The 17,160-nt window shown below is 34.8% G+C and overlaps 2 protein-coding genes across 6 annotated transcripts in view; one reads left to right on the plus strand and one right to left on the minus strand.

Annotated features, from left to right (window-relative positions):
- LOC101892653 (troponin C) overlaps positions 1–17,160 on the minus strand; it is a 519,923-nt gene that overhangs the window by 476,444 nt on the left and 26,319 nt on the right. The gene's annotated exons all lie outside the window — the stretch shown is intronic.
- LOC101897106 (diacylglycerol kinase 1) overlaps positions 1–17,160 on the plus strand; it is a 272,567-nt gene that overhangs the window by 47,713 nt on the left and 207,694 nt on the right. The gene's annotated exons all lie outside the window — the stretch shown is intronic.

Raw genomic sequence — 17,160 nt, forward strand, 5'->3', positions numbered from 1 at the left:
TAACAATTAAAAGTTTTTATGGGAGAATTTAATCATACACGCTATGATTATAATTATAATTTATAGTTCGGAGGACTAATTATGCCGAAGCATTTGTATCTTTAAATTCGTACTTTTATTGCCCATTTGCTGCACAATTAATTTGAAATCGGATAAAGATATATATGGGAGCTATATCCAAATCGGAACCGATCTCGATAAAATTTGGCAAAGATATTTCTGAGCTGTACTTGATATATTTCCCTGAATATCGTTGTTACGGAGTGCATATTACGGTTGTGGGTAACAAATACTACGAATCGGATGAACTATATAAATGGAGCTATAGCTATATCTGAACCGATCTTCACCAAATTTGACATACTAGCTTCTAGACTCAATTCGGTCGTAAGTGCCAAATTTCATCCCATTTGGGTAAATATTAGACGTCTGGTGCACAATAAAAGGTAAATCTGACGAAGATATATATGGGAGCTATATCGAAATCTCAACCGATCTCGATAAAACTTGGCAAATATATTTCTGAGCTGTAACAACAATATTTCCCCAAATATTGTTGTTACAGTGTGCATATTACGGCTGCGGAGGACAAAAATAACAAATCGGGTGAGCAATATATATAGGAGCTATAGCTATATCTGAACCGATTTCGATCAAATTTGGCATACTTATTTTCAGGCCTAAGATTAATATGATATTACAAATCAGACGAAGATGTATATGGGAGCTATATCTAAATTTTGACCGATTATCTCCAATTTCAATAGGGTTCGTCCTTGGGCCAAACAAATGATCTGTACAAAATTTCATCTGGATCGGGCAATAAATGCGACCTGTACTTTGTTTACAGAAATACATGGACAGACGGACGGACGGACATGCATAAATCGACTCAGAATGTGATTCTATGCAGATCATCAAAAGGAACTATGGGTCTATCTCGTTTCCATTTGCCTGTTACAAACAAATGCAGAAAGACATAATACCCTGACCACCTTGTGGTGTAGGGTATAAAAAGAGAGTAAAGTAATTGACCGACTGACTGAGTTAACGATTCATCAACGTCCAGACGAAATGCCTGAAGCTAAAATCTTAAATTTTGGGTGAGGGTCACTCTTGGTCCAAAGGTGTCATATATTGGGTGGTATAAAAAAATCTGCAACAAAGCCAAACGCTATAATCTATCTGTCCCTCCACCATACTATGGAGGGTATATCAACTTTGTCATTCCATTTGTAACTCCTCGAAATACTTATGTCAGACCCAACATATATATTCTTGATCAGAGTAAAATTCTAAGTCGATTTAGGGATATCCGTCTGCATGTCTGTCGTCTGTCTACCTGTTGTAATCTCGCTATCTGTCCAACAAATTGAGATAGACGGCTAAAATTTTGCACAAATGTTTATTTTTCCAGTAGGCAGTTTGAATTCGTAAATGGGACATGTAGGTCCACGTTTTCATATAGCTCCATATAACGGTACCTCCCGATATTCGGTATTTTGATGATTTTAGCGATATTATTTACCGGAATTGTTTAAAATTTGGTATTTGAAGTTCGTAATGAATGACAGAAAATTGTCTGTGCAGGTCCACGTCTTCCTATAGCCCCCATATAACGGTACCTTCCAATATTCTGTATTTTTGTGATTTTAGCGACATTATTTATCGGAATTGTTTCAAATTACGTTTTTAGAATTCGTAATGGGATCTACAGTCTGTGACAGAAAATTTTCTATGCAGGTTCACGTCTTCGTGTAGGCCCCATATATCAGTACCTCCTTAAATTCGATATTTTGACGTGTTTAGGTAAAATACCCACCGAAATTTTTTGATATGTCGTGTTTAACCTTCGGAATGAATGCTATGACAGAAAATTGTCTATGCTGGTACAGGTCTTTTTACAGGTCCCATATGTCAGCACCTCCCTATATTCGCTATTTTGACGATTTTAGGTACAATTCTCAACGAAATTGTTTGAGATGTCGTATTTGAAGATCGTAATAGATGCTACAGCCTATGACAGAAAATTGTCTCTTCAGCTCCAGGTCTTCGTATAACGATACCTCCCTATATACGGTATTTTGATGACTTTAGCTACATAATTATTCACCGTTTATTTCAAATTTCGAATTTGAATATGGTAATGCCTTATGACAAACAATGCCTATGTAGACCCCAATATAACGGCTATATTCGGTATTTTTTTATATTTTTTATTTTTTGAAAATTTCCAAATTCATTCCAAATGGTGGAGGGTATTCAAAGTTCGGCCCGGCTGAACTTACTGCTTTTTAACTTGTTAAATTTCATTGATGAAAGCTCAAAATGTCGGAAATAGTACAAATTTCGTAATAAGTTTAGATTTGTTCGCATTGGTCACCTTTGACATGAGTTATGGCCTTCAAACCGCCAATGAAAACGTCACATGCTGCCCAAATGTTGCTCTGCGGTATTTTGGCCCATTCCCGACGAAGCGCTTGCTTGAGGTGATCGACACTTTGGTATTTTTTAGTGTCAACCTTGCTTTTTAAAATATTCCAGACACGGATTGGTATTCGGAGTTTTTGGTGGCCATTGTACGCTGGAAATGAAGCGAGGAACCTCATTTTGTAACCATTCTTGGGTGGAGCGTGCTTGGTGCGATGTTGGAAAGTAATTGTGATATATGATGACGGTGGTTTTGAAAATGTATACTAAGTGGGCGAACTGTACTGAATAGTACTATATTTGATACAATTTGGTATTGGGTGAGTAGATTGTGCTTTAAAACTGAAATTTGGTCTTGCGGTCGCTGTTCATGTGTAGCCTGGACATATGGAAGTAGTTTCGGAAATGTGTACCCTAATTGTACGAAAAATACAGAATGGTATTATATTTGGAATTGGTGGAAGGGATAGGGATAAAAATCTGAAATTTTATATTTAGTTGTTGCAAAATGGTCAGGCTTTATCCCTTTTTTGTTGTTTTTATAAAAACAACGTTTGTTTATTAGTGGAGAACGATGGTAATGTTTACCAGGGGGTAAGGCAGGGAATACCTAGGTTTCGGAAAGAGCCACCAATCCTCATCAGCTCCCTTGTTTTTTGTCTGGGATATTCTCCCCAGAAGTTATTTTAAAAATAACTTCTATGACAAAAAGCATTTTTTACCCAAGTGACGAGATCGTATTATATTTAGATAAGTTTTGGTATCAGAGGTTTAGATTTGGTGGTGGTTTTCCATTGCGTCACATATTTGTACGAAATGTACTAAATGGTACTAAACTTGGTATTGGTTGATGGGACAGTACTGGAATCCTCAAATTTGATATCAAGGTTTCTGTTGGGATCTGATATTGAGGTATATATGTGGTTTTGGAAATGGGCACTTCAAGTGGTCGAAAAGTACTGAATGGTACTATATTTGGTATTATTTAAAGGGATGGGGATAAATTCCTGAAATTTAATATTTTGACGCGCATTGGTATCTAAGGTTGAGATTTGGAAATGCGTCCTCTATTTGTACGAAAATTACTAAATATCTCATTGGTGTCAGAGGTTGAGATTTGGGGACAGTATGGCAATGCGTCCTATATTTGTACAAAAAGTACTAAATGGTACTTAATTTGGCATTGGGCGAAAGGATAGGGATGACATCTTCAAATTTGATATCAAGGTCTCTGTTGGTATCTGAGAGCTAGATGTGGTTTTAGAAATGGGTACTTCAAGTGCTCGAAAAGTGCTGAATGGTACTATATTTGGTATTGGTTAAAGGGATGGCGATAAATTCCTGAAATTTAATATTTAGACACGTGTTGGTATCTGATGTTCAGATTTGGATGTTCAGATTTGGAAATGCGCCCAATATTTGTACGAAAAGTACCAAAATGGTACTAAATTTGGCATTGGGTCAAGGGATATGGCTGGAATCCTCAAATTTGATATTGAGGTTTCTCTTGGTATCTGGGATTGAGATAGACGAGGTTTTAGAAATGGTTACTTCAATTGGACGAAAGGTACAGATTAGTACTATGTTTGGTATTAGTTGAAGGGATAGAGATGAGGATGAGATTTGGAGATAGTTTGGAAATACTTGCCAAATTGTACTAGATTTAGCATTGGGTAATGGGATAGGGCTGGAATCCTTAAATTTGATATCTGGAATGCATTTATGGAGGCGGCGTTGAAAATGCGTCCAATATTTGTACGAAAAGAACTGGATTTCCGAAATTTGATATCAAGATCAATGTTGTTATCCGGTATTGTGATATGGAGGCGGTTTTGGAAATCTGTACTAAAATTGTACGAAAAGTACTATACATATTTGGTACTGGGTGAAGAGATTAATACAAATTTCTGAAATTTGATATTTAGATAACTCTTGGTGTCCGAGGTGGAGATTTAGCGGTGGATTTGAAATGTGTCAAACATTTATGTGAAATGTACTAAATGGTACTACGGTTACGGAAATGTATGTATACTATAATTGTACGAAATGTACTAAATTTGGTATTTTGTGAAGGGATGGGCCTGAAATTTGAGCCCTCAAAATTTTATAGAAATACTTAAAGTTTTAAAACGGTACTCTCGTCGAATTTTATTGCGACGGATTGTCATGACTACGTTTATTCCATAATTCCTGAAGAATATTGTTCCAAAGAGACACGCAATTTCGTTGGAATTGTATACCTGAAAGACCATCAATGGGGCTTTTAAAGACAAAGGACTTTTTACAGATCTCATAAAGCAGAAGTCTTCCGGGATGTATTGGGTAATTTTTGCCCATGGTCCGAATATTAAATTTTCAATTTTTGTTTTTAATTTGAAAAAAATGTCATACCTTTGCGACCTACGATTGATAGAAATGACCAGAAATAAATTTCATTTAAAGAGCCATATGTTCTCATAGAAAGGAGCCGTTCGGCAAAATATATTTTTTAAAGATTTGGATTTGCAAATAATTTACGAGGCAATCAGACTCCGAATTTTCACTCAAGTCATCACAAGTTTAAAAGTTTAAAATAATTTCTTGTAATATTTGATTTCAAACAATGGCCATATGTTATTCGCAGAATCCGATCCCACAATATTTCAATTCATTCACATGCAAAGCGAATAAACAGCATTCATACAAAATTCAAATTCAAAAGGTGAAGGGGGTACTGAACACGTGCCTTTCAGCCGACAACCTTGTTGACACAACCAGCGAGAATGAGGGTTAAGACCCCCCCCCCCCCTCTTTCATTCAAGGCATACTTTCAAAAAGGAATTTCAAGATATGCGATACACTTGCCTGAATACCCACATAGATTATTTTGCATACGTAATTGTGGGTGTGTGAGTATGAGTGTGGGGATGTGTGTCTTTGTGTTGCATAAAGTTCCGCCCATTCATTGTATGAAATATGTGCGTGTGTGTGGGTGAGCAACAAGTGTTACTGCTTTGTGTCACCAAACTAAAGTTTCGCATGTCGTTCTGTAGTATTTCCATTCCTTTGTGCCGAACATACCTGATGACTCCAATCCCCTCCCCAAACGAATTCATTGCTCAAATAATAATGACATCCTAATGAAAATGTAAATAGTAAGGATTCAAAGAAAATGTTAGAAATCCTTTTATGTTGTTAATTAGATTCGAAGGAGAAGAATTTAAACTAAACTTGGTACTCGTTTCTTTTTTTTGAGAAATGTAATAGAATTACAAATGTAATTATGTGTGACATGGATGTAATTGCTACGTGATACGTTGGCAGTGGTTTGGGAAATGGGACATATTTTGAAATTAGGGAAATTATGAATTTTTAAAGTTTTTTTTTAAAATTTTTTTTTTTAGATCTTTTTGATTTCATTTATTCTAAAATGTTTCTTATTTTGACAATTTCCCTAAAAAATAGGTATTGAGGGGGATTTTCAGTGTTAAAAAGGTAAACTCAATATTTTCATAATATATAAATTTTGAATATAATTTTCCTAAAAATTATTACAATTAGATATATGATTTATTTTAAGATTTATGGTGAAATTTTGATTTCATTGTTTCTTTTTTTGTTTTTAACAATTTTTTACTCAAACGTAACTTTATGCTTCTTCGAAAAAGGACAAGGAAAAATTGTTCCAAAAAATTGGGAAATATTTTCGATTTTTTTTTTACACTCTCAGCCATATGTCGATACGACCAAAACGTGCCTCATCGAAGTTACGGGTTTAGACCCTAGGTCTCTTTGGTCCAAATCCGTTTCAGGACATTTGGAGTCAATCTAGCAATGTTCGTCCATCCGTCTGTCTGCCTAGTGGGCATGATAACTATATAAGGGAGTCCGAACTTGGTAAATGGTAATATTATTACCATACTTAGATCGAACTCGGAAATGGACAATATCGGTGCACTCCTTCTGGTACCTCCCCAACAAAAGGTCGAAATTTTCAAAAAAAAAAAAAAAATAATATTTTGCTGCACAGAAAGAGAAAGGATAATCCGATTTTGCTTCAACTTTGCAAATCCTAATATTTGCATCAATGCTAGATCAAGTACCTTCCCCACAAAGAATCAGAAAGGATAAGATTTGATGTACGAGTCCAATTGTCTTCATATTACACGCATACATTATTTCTACTAACACAAGGTCTGCTGTGAAGATGCGATATATGGGTCCACTCCTTCTGGTACCTCCCCCACAAAAGGTCAAAATTTTCAAACCAAAAAAAAAAATATTTTACTGCACAGAAAGATAAACGATAATCAAATTTTGCTCCAGCTTTGCAAATCCTAATATATGCATCAGTGCTAGGTCAGGACAATATCGGTCCACCCCATCCAAAACCTGCCCCACAAAGGATCAAAATTATGAAAAATTCTAACGCTTATACAATGTTATGTAAGAGTTCGATTGTCTTTAAATTTCACACATCCCAATATTTTTATTAACCCAAAGTCTGGTGTTAAGATGGAATATATCGGTCTACTCCACAAAAGGTCGAAATTTCCAAACAAAAAAAAATATATTTTACTGCAAAGAAAGAGAAAGGATAATCCGAATTTTCTCCAATTTTTAAATCCTAATATTTGCATCAGTGCTAGGTCAGGTGTAAAAATGGGCAATATCGGTCCACTCCATCAAGTACCTCCCCCACAAAGGATCAACATTTTGAAAAATTCTAACGCTTATAAAATGTAATGTAAGAGTTCGATTGTCTTTAAATTACACACATTCCATTGCTTCTACTAACACAAGATCTGCTGTGAAAATGGAATATATCGGTCTGCTTCTTCTGGTACCTCCCCACAAATGGTCGAAATTTCTAAACAAAAAAAAAAAAATATTTTACTGCAAAGAAAGAGAAAGGATAATCCGATTTTTCTCCAACTTTTTAAATCCTAATGTTTGCATTAGTGCTAGGTCAGGTGTAAAAATGGACAATATCGGTCCACTACATCAAGTACCTCCCCCAAAAAGGATCAAAATTTTGAAAAATTATAACGCTTATAAAATCTGATGTAAGACTCCGATTATCTTTAAATTTCACACATTCCAATATTTTTAGTGATCTGAAGATGGAATATGTCGGTCCACCCTTCTGGCATCTCGCCCACAAAACGTCAAAATTTTCAAAAAAAAAAAAATATTTGACTGCACAGAAAGAGAAAGGATAATCCAATTTTGCTTCAACTTTGTAAATCCTAACATTTGCATCAGTGCTAGGTCAGGTCCAAAAATGGACAATATCAGTCCACTCCATCAGGTACCAGGTACTAACGCTTATAAAATCTGGTCTGAAGATGGAATATATTGGTCTACGCCTTGTGGTACCTCCCCAAGGGTCAATATTTCGATAAACATGAAGCTCATAAAACGCGAAATTAACATCCGCTTCCATTCTGACTAGGCATATCTCAATATTTCTATCAACACAAGATCTGCTATAAAGATGGTAGAGATCGGACAATTTCGGACAAGATATGTTGTGAAGATGAAAATGTGGCCGAAAAATGGCTCGTGAGCTGTACATATGGCAATATTCCATTCGGCAAATAGGGAAAAATGATCTCGGGGTAAAGCCATTGAAATTCCTAAAGTGCAAGAACTTGAACCACAACAGAAAGAAAATAGACTCAAAAAAGCCAAAGAGTTGCTTCGCTTGGCCGAAGGTGGTGAACTGCCGAATTTGGTTTTCTCCTATGAGAAAACATTCGTTGTCTAGCATTCTTTGATCGTGTTTACTTGCCAAAAAGGTCAGCTGAAAATGCGCATCTTCGGTTGGTCACCAGAACTCAAGCGCCGGCAATGGTGATTGGGTGGGCAGCCATAACAGCCGATGGTCTCTCTCCGCTCGTACTAAGCGACCGTGGCATCAGAATAAATGCCGAATATTATCGCAAAAATATTCTGGAGGGTGTATTAAAGCCCAAACATTTTTGCTACAGACCTTCAACATTCCAGCAGAACTCAGCATCATCGCACTTAAGAATGGTTACAAAATGAGGCTCCTCGCTTCAATTCCAGCGCACAATGGCCACCAAAATCTCCGGATACCAATCCGTTGGACTATTGTGTCTGGAGTATTTTGGAAAGAAAGGTTGGCACTAAGAAATACCAAAGTGTCAATCTAGGGCTTCGCCGGGAATGGACCAAAATGCCGCAGAGCAAAATTCGGCCACCAAAATCTCCGGATACCAATCCGTTGGACTATTGTGTCTGGAGTATTTTGGAAAGCAAGGTTGGCACTCAAATATACCAAAGTGTCGATCACCTCAAGCAAGCGCTTCGCCGGGATTGGGGCAAAATACCGCAAATCAACTTTCGGGCAGCGTGTGATGGTTTCATTGACCGTTTGCCAAAGGTGACCCATTCAAACAAATCTAAACTTAGTCTAAAATTTGATGCTACTTCCGACATTTTTGCTTTCATTCAATAAAATTTAAAAAAAAGTGCAAAAATTATGTCGTTTGATTTTGTTGCAGTTTTTTTATCTCACCCTGTATCTGGTATCTATCGAATATTTTAACATTTTTTAAGAATTGTCACATACCTCATATAAAGTGAAGGAAGTAACCAATATAGTCCAGACCTGGCACATTGCAATACTTTTATCATATATATTTAGGTCCGATACGAAATTGACAATATTGGTCCATTTCTTCCGAACCTACTCCATAGAGGGTCAACAATTTGAATTATCATAACAGAAGAACAAAATATATTTAAATATTCGAATATTTACTGAGGGTATACATCTCTCGGCAAAACCGACTGACACTTTTTAACTTGTTTGTGTACATATAGGCGGCAGATTTTCTACAAGTCTTACACAAATACGAGAACTTTCACCTTTCTGCAATCTTTCGTCATTTTTCCCTTGCCTTGTCTTTAATGTTAAATTTTTATGAATTGGCAAGACAAAGAAATCCCTTCTCTTTAGCACAAAAAAAAATAGTCTTTTTAAGCAGAATTGCCAGATTCTCCATTTCCCAGTTAGGCGATTAACAAAAAGCCAAAGTCGTTAACCTCTTGGCCTTAACAAATAAATTATCTTCCAAACAAATGTAAATATGCAATAAAGACATTAATGCCGAATATTTATGTGCAGACAATTAAAATTTCATTGCAATTAAATTTTCTACGACCCATTACAAATGGTAAAAGAAAAAATTGATTGAATGGCTGTGACGGCCATTAAGTTAACATTTATAAAGGTCAGAACATTTTCAGGATCTTTAAAGACTTCTGAAAATACTTCTATATTACATCTCTAAGATCTTTATGCAAATATTCAAATTAAATAGAAATCCTTTTTAAGGTCTTAACAGGTTTTTTTAAAAAACCACTTTGCTTTTTATACCCTCCACCATAGTATGGAGGGTATATAAGGTTTGTAACACCTCGAAATATACATTTTAGACCCCACAAAGTATATATATATTCTTGATCAGCATTAAATTCTATGTCGATTTAGCGATGTCCGTCTGTCTGTGGAAATCACTCTATCTTCCGAACAAATTAAAGTAGATTGATAAAATTTTACTTATATGTATATAATGTCTGCAGGACTTTTGGTATTAAAAATGAGCCATGTAGGCCCACGTTCTGGTATAGCCCCCATATAACGGTATCCTCCGATATTCGGTATTTTGATGATTTTAGAGACATTATGTACCGGAACTATTTCAAATTTGGTATTTGAAGTTCGCAATGAATGCTACAGCCTGTGACAGAAAATTGTTTGTGCAGGCCCACGTCTTCGTATAGCCCCCATATAACGGTACCCCCTGATATTCGGTATTTTGATGATTTTAGTGACATTATTTACCGGAATTGTTTCAAAATTATTATTTAAAGTTCATAATGGATACTACAGTCTGTGACAGAAAATTGTCTGTGTAGGTCCAAGTTTTCGTATAGCCCCCATATAACGGTACCTCCTGATATTCAGTATTTTGATGATTTTAGCGACATTATTCACCGGAATTCTTCCAAATTTGGTATCTGAAGTTCGTAATGGATGCTACAGCCTAAGACAGAAAATTGTCTGTGCAGGTCCACGTCTTCGTATAGCCCCCATGTAACGGTACCTCCCGATATTCGGTATTTTCATGATTTTAGCTACTTTATATACCGGAATTGTTTCAAATTTGGTATTTGAAGTTCGCAAGGAATGCTACAGCCTGTGACAGAAAATTGTCTGTGCAGGTCCAAGTCTTCGTACAGCCCCCATATAACGGTACCTTCCGAAACTCGGTATTTTGATGATTTTAGCGACAATATTCATCGGAATTCTTTCAAATTTGGCATTTGAAGTTCGTAATGAATGCTTCAGCCTGTGACAGAAAATTGTCTGTGCAGGCCCACGTCTTCGTATAGCCCCCATATAGCGGTAGCCCCCGATATTCGGTATTTTTATGATTTTAGCGACATTATTTACTTGAATTGTTTCAAATTCCGCACTTGAATTTCGTAATGAATACTACAGCCTATGACAGAAAATTGTCTGTGCAGGTCCAAGTCTTCGTATAGCCACCATATAAGGGTACCCCCCCAAATTCGGTATTTTGATGATTTTAGCGACATTATTTACCGGAATTATTTCAAATTTTAAGTTCCTAATGGATACTACAGCCTATGAAAGAAAATTGTCTGTGCAGATTCACATTTTATAACCCCCATGGTTCCCCCCTTTATTCAGTATTCTGACGATTTTAGGTATATTATAAGTTTTTCAAGTTTCGCATTTAAATATTGTAATATCTTGCCTATGCAGGTACACGTCGTCGTATAGACCCTAATATACGGCTACATTCGGTATTTTTAAGATTTTAACAGGATTTTTAATGATTCTTTTTTTTTTTTTTTTTTGAAAAATGCCAAATTTGTACCAAATGGTGGAGGGTATATTACAGCTTTTTTACTTCTTTAATTCATAATTTTCCAAACATAGTTTTGAAATATAAGGTTATATTGATAAAAATTTATATTTTTTATAGGAAGATGTCTCTCCACCATCCCGCATACTTTTTTTGTTGGGTTATATTCACATGTGTGTGTGGGTTCACAAAAAAATGATGCTCTTTTATTATTAGGTACTGGTGTGCGTATACTTTATATTCCCAAGGAAGTTAGCATAACGTATACGCCAAATTCATATTCTAATTTACGAATTCGATATTTTACATTTTTTTGCCCTCCATCATGAAATGGAGATCTACACTCCATTCGTATTTCACAATGAAATGTATTGTAATACACAGGCTTGGATATATTTCTAAAAAATTTGAGTTTGGAAATCGACCATATTGGCCCGCGTATAGTGCCCATAAAATACTCCTGATGATTTTCGGATTGTTTTGTTAATTTTATTTTTATTATTATTTTTTTTTTAGGATTTTGTTCAATTTCCAAACAAATCAGATTTGATTTATAATCGGTTACTCAAAAATCCAAAAGTTTATTTATTTATTATTATTATTATTATTATTATTATTATTATTATTATTATTATTATTATTATTATTATTATTATTTTTTTTTTTTTTTTAATATTCGGGACGGAGGATTAGGATGTAAGTCAAGTTTTCTCTAGTTGGAGGATATAAAAAGTTGGTTGTTTTCATAGTATAATAGGTGATGAAAAAATTCAAAAATAACTGTTAATACAAGAGCTGGTAGGGCAACAAGTAAGCTTTTAAAATCCCTGGATCCTAGAAATGACTGGTGCTTAAATAAAAAAATATGGACGAACTATTAATGTAGGTTGTAATAACACATCTTCAGATTTTATATTTGGTACTGGTGTGCGTATACTTTATTTTCACAAAAAAAAAGTTAGCATAACGCATACGCCTGATTCATACTCTAATTTTCGAATTCGATATTTTACATTTTAATTAAATTCAGGCTTTGATATGTTTCTAAAATTTTTGATTTTGGAAATCGACCATATTGACCCGCGTACAGTCCCCTTAAAAGATTCCTAATGATTTTCGGATTTTTTTTGGAGATTTGGTTCAATTTCCAAACAAATCAGATTTAATAAATTTTATTTAATTAATAATCAGTTACTCAATGGGTATTTTTACTCTCGGAAAAATATTCAATGTAGGTATGGCCGGCATAAAACGAAACGTCCATTTTTTTTTTCTTTTGAGAATTTTCTGGACATTGTATTAGGATATAAGTCAAGTATTCCTTACGTGGCGGATATAAAAAATCTTTGTTTTTATATTACAATAGGTGATGAAAAAATGAAAAATAATTGGAAATAAAAGAGCTGGCAGGGCAACAAGTAAGCTTTCAAAATCCATGGATCCTGGAAATCACTGGTGCTTAAACTAAATATGGATGAAATATTAATGCAGGTCAAAATAACACCTCTCCAATTTTTTTTTATTTTGAATATTTCTCTCAATTTTGTTTGTCCGCCATAAACCTGCAACCGATTTTATCATGTGACAACGGGCCAAGCCTTTAAGTGCCCCCATTTCTTGTCGCCGTCGTCATCATCATCACCACCACACCGGTCTATGGCAAAACAAAACAAACAATAAAAATAGTCGAAAAAAGTAGAGCCTCTCCCACCACCTTACCTCCCACTCCGATCACCTCCCAAAAAAAATATATACAAAAAACCATTAAACAAGAAATAAACAAGACTATAACAATAAACCATAAAACGGAATACGATTGCGATTGCTGCGAATAAATATAAATCCATTCACTTTGAATGTCCATTAACACGATTTAACTATCGATTTAAATATTTTCACAATTCGAAAATTTGTTTCGCAAAACGAAAAATCAGCGGAAAAGAGAGCGAGGAAGGGGGTTAGGGGGGTGGGAGCAGCTGAAGCTTTTGTGATAATCAAATTAAATGCGCCATGTTGTGATTAATTAAATGGGAGTAGGTACACTGGGGTGAGTCGTCAGGAAAATTAATTAGTAAAGGGAATACGTAATAGTTTAATATTCAGATTTTATACTCCAAATATAAATTTCGTTTAAATTACCTTCATAAGAATCTGTTTCCCCTATTGCAATTCCCATTGCAATTGAATCGGCAACCATCCAAAAAATAATATTTAAAATGAAATCACAAAAAATTACATCCTTTGCTCTCAATGCATTCTCATTTAGGATTAACTATGCAAATCCTTAAAGCAAATCTGTGTGCGTTGCTGTTAACAACATGCATGCATGACAAATCTGCTGTCAGCCAGATGAGTACAAAAAAAATCTGTTATGCAATCGTAATACGAAAATAACAATATACAAACTGAAATTGTAGTAGCAGTAGTAGCACAAGAAATTAAAGTCAACGTTAAAGGATAATAAAATACAAAGGAAATGTATTAAGGAAGACAGAGAGAGCTTATATTATTGCACATATGTAATCTTGGAAGGCTCTTTACATATGGATGATATGCCGAAAGGCATTCCACTTACGTGTAGTTGAAGGTTTTCTATTAGTAGGTGACCCCTTCTGTACAGAACTTCTTGATAGGTCTTCTACCTGCCAGAACTGCAAAGCAATTTTTGGTTAAACTTCAAGATATAAACTGTACATTTATTTATTTTTATTTTATTTTATTTATTTTTATGAACCTCACACCGATTTGAGGTTCATTGACTGAGCTATCCGGACTTAACTCGCTAATCCTATAAACTATAAACATATTGAACAGGACCTTCAGCGTGACAAATAATTATTTATGCCCATACACAATTCTCTATAGAAAACATTTTTCTCACCCATATACAAGTCTTTTCTCCTGACCTCCTTGAGGTTCGTTTATCTTGGTTATTCTCTTAAAATATTTATGTAAGAGCACTGTTTCTCATTCGGCTCAAGGCCAACACATTTTTGAGCAATAGAAGGAATTCGGCTCAATTCCTTCATGTCAGGACGGCTCTCTCCCTAAGGTCCGACCCAAGCGAACGTAGACTCCAAAGGAAGTTGTATGCAACTTTTTACCCTAAGAACACATCTCTCTACGGTCCGTACTAAGCGAACGTAGACTCAATGGATGCTTTGGTAATATACAATTCTAACTTTTACAAAAGGTCTTCTATATATTGCGAACTTCTCGACAGGGTTTCTATTAAAAAAGAGACTTCTTGGGAATTCCCTCTCTTCCACCTCTTCAGAGGTGTATTTGTTCTTTTTACAATGGACCTCATGAAATTTTTCTTTCTGTCCCTTTCTTTTTCTCTGCTTAGAAATCATACATTCTTAGATGACCTCTTAAGAGATTTTTTATCTATTAAATACCTTTTGAATGGACTCATATTTATAGGAACCGTCTTGAGAAGTCTTTTAAATAGATGGACCCATTGAAATTACTTTTTTTAATAGCAGAGCTTTTTGAAGGTCTACCATCAAAAATACGATATGATAAAATCCATATCATTTGAGAGGTCCTTCTATAAGGAGAGAACCTCTTAAGACGTGTTCATTCAGAATTCTTCTATGACCCTACATTTCTCTCCTAAAAAATTTATTTATTTATTTATTTTTTCGAGAGCCTTTGACTAGTTTTTATGTACATAGAGCCGATTGAGAAATACCCTATCTGGAGTAGCTCTTGAGAGGTCATCATAAGTGGTTTTCCATCTACAGATAACCGTTTGTGAGTTCTCCCATTTAGAAGGCCTCTTGGGTCGACTTTTCTTCCATAGAGGAACTTTTGAGAGATACTCCATCCGTCAATGATCCATCGGACCTCTTAAAAAGTCTTCTATCCAGGGCCAGAGGGCCTCTTTAGAGGTTTTCCATCAACAAGAAAAAAAATTTCGTTAACTTCTCTCCTTGAATTTTTTTAAAAACTTATGAAAATTGTTCCTTTCACAAAGGACTTTGTAATTTTTTTTCTCTGTTCTCTCTCTCTCTTTTAATATAATAATATTTTATTATTTATAATTATTATTATAATTTATTAATAATAATAATTTATTATTTTACAGGTCTTGTAGAAAAGTTTTCTATCCACAGAAAGGGGTTTCTCCGTAGACAGGACAATGATGTACATAACTACATTGAGAGAGAGGTTATGAGCGCAATTGAGAATTCTCAATCAAACATCGGTGATGAAAAGAGAGAAAACGTGCCGCTAATGTACTATTTTGGGCAGTTTTGGGCATCTATGCTACAAGAGCATTCTATCTAGAGCGGACCTATTAAAAAAAAAGTTTAGGTGAACTTCTTTATGAATGATTAATTAAAGAAAACTTCTTGACAATTGTTCTCAAAGGATTTTTCAAGGTCCTTTTTGTTTTTCTCTTGAAAAATCTTCTACTATGTTACAGACCTTCTTGAAAAGTTTTTTATATACAGAGAGCCTTTTGAAAAGTCTCTCATCCAGCGAACCTCTTGAGGGTTTTTTTTTTTTTTTGTATAGAGGACCTTCTGAGAGATTTTCTATCCATCAAAGAACTGTTCTGTCTATGAAGACTTTTTTCCATAAAAAACATTTTGAATACGATCTTCTATTTAAAGAGAACCGCTTAAGAGGCACTCTTTCTACAAAATGTCTGGTGAGATTTTTTTGTGTCTATGTCATTTTTTCCTCGAAAAATCATATATCTTTGGAAGACTTCTTGAGAATTTTTTTTCTACAGTAAGCCTATCTGGAGGAACTCTTAAGAGATCGCCCTTCTTGAGAAATGTTCTATACACAGAGGAGAGAAACCCATTCTGAAATTTCTCTCGTGAAAAATCTTCTCTTTAAAGATAAGATAATATCTCGTTACTACTTTTTCATCCAAGTTGGGTCCTTAAAAAAATATTTTAAAAAAATTCTCATTTACAGCCCTGATTGTTCATCGTTTCCAGGTCGAAAATCTTTTGCAAGTTTTAAGTTGGAAAGTATTTTTCCATAATTTTCATTGATAGGTACCCTTCATAGTCCTTCTATGAATAAAGGGCCCTTTACAGGTCTACTATTCAAGTAAGACTTTTTACTGATTGCTCTGGGTAGAAGGCTTTACATACAGGACATACTTTTATTGATATAAGTCCTGGAAAAGTGTTTTTCTTCGTTCGAGGCTTGCAATTTCCTTAAAACCTCATTTGAATTCCAAACCCATTAATTACTTATAAAAATACTCTGATTTTGTTTTAACAACATCGGGGCTACCATATGTTGTTAATTGTCAATTAACAAGTTTAATTTTATTATAAGGATATAATTTTTGTTTCCAAAAGGACATCTATTTTTTTTTCGCATCCAAGTAGTCGATGGCACTTTGAAATTAACATCGTTTAATGTTTATTACTTTAACTTTAATTATCATCCTTAAAACGCAATAAAATTGGCAAGTGACAAAGTTTTGAGGGAAATAGCTACGCTTGTGTTCCAGCCAGGATATTGCAATATTTCTGAAGAGAGAAAAGGACAGAAAAATATTACTTCTTTACAGGCCATATACGGTTTGTAGATTGCCGTGTAAACCCCTCTATGTTTCCCCATCTCCATGATAAATGCCTGCCTAAGTGGTCATAAAGGACGACAGAAATAAAGTTGACATAAATGGTCAATTAGGAAACAAAAAGTAATGTTGTCGGATTAATATGACCAATGAATCATAACGTTTTATGGCTATTTTTAAGAAAATAATTGCCACCCAGTTTTTTCCTTTGTTTACAGCCATAAAAGCCATAAGTGGCAAAAAGCAGCTAAGAATGACAAACAAAGC

Source organism: Musca domestica, unplaced genomic scaffold, assembly GCF_030504385.1.
Source record: "Musca domestica strain aabys unplaced genomic scaffold, Musca_domestica.polishedcontigs.V.1.1 8, whole genome shotgun sequence".
In the NCBI taxonomy this organism is placed as follows: domain Eukaryota; kingdom Metazoa; phylum Arthropoda; class Insecta; order Diptera; family Muscidae; genus Musca; species Musca domestica.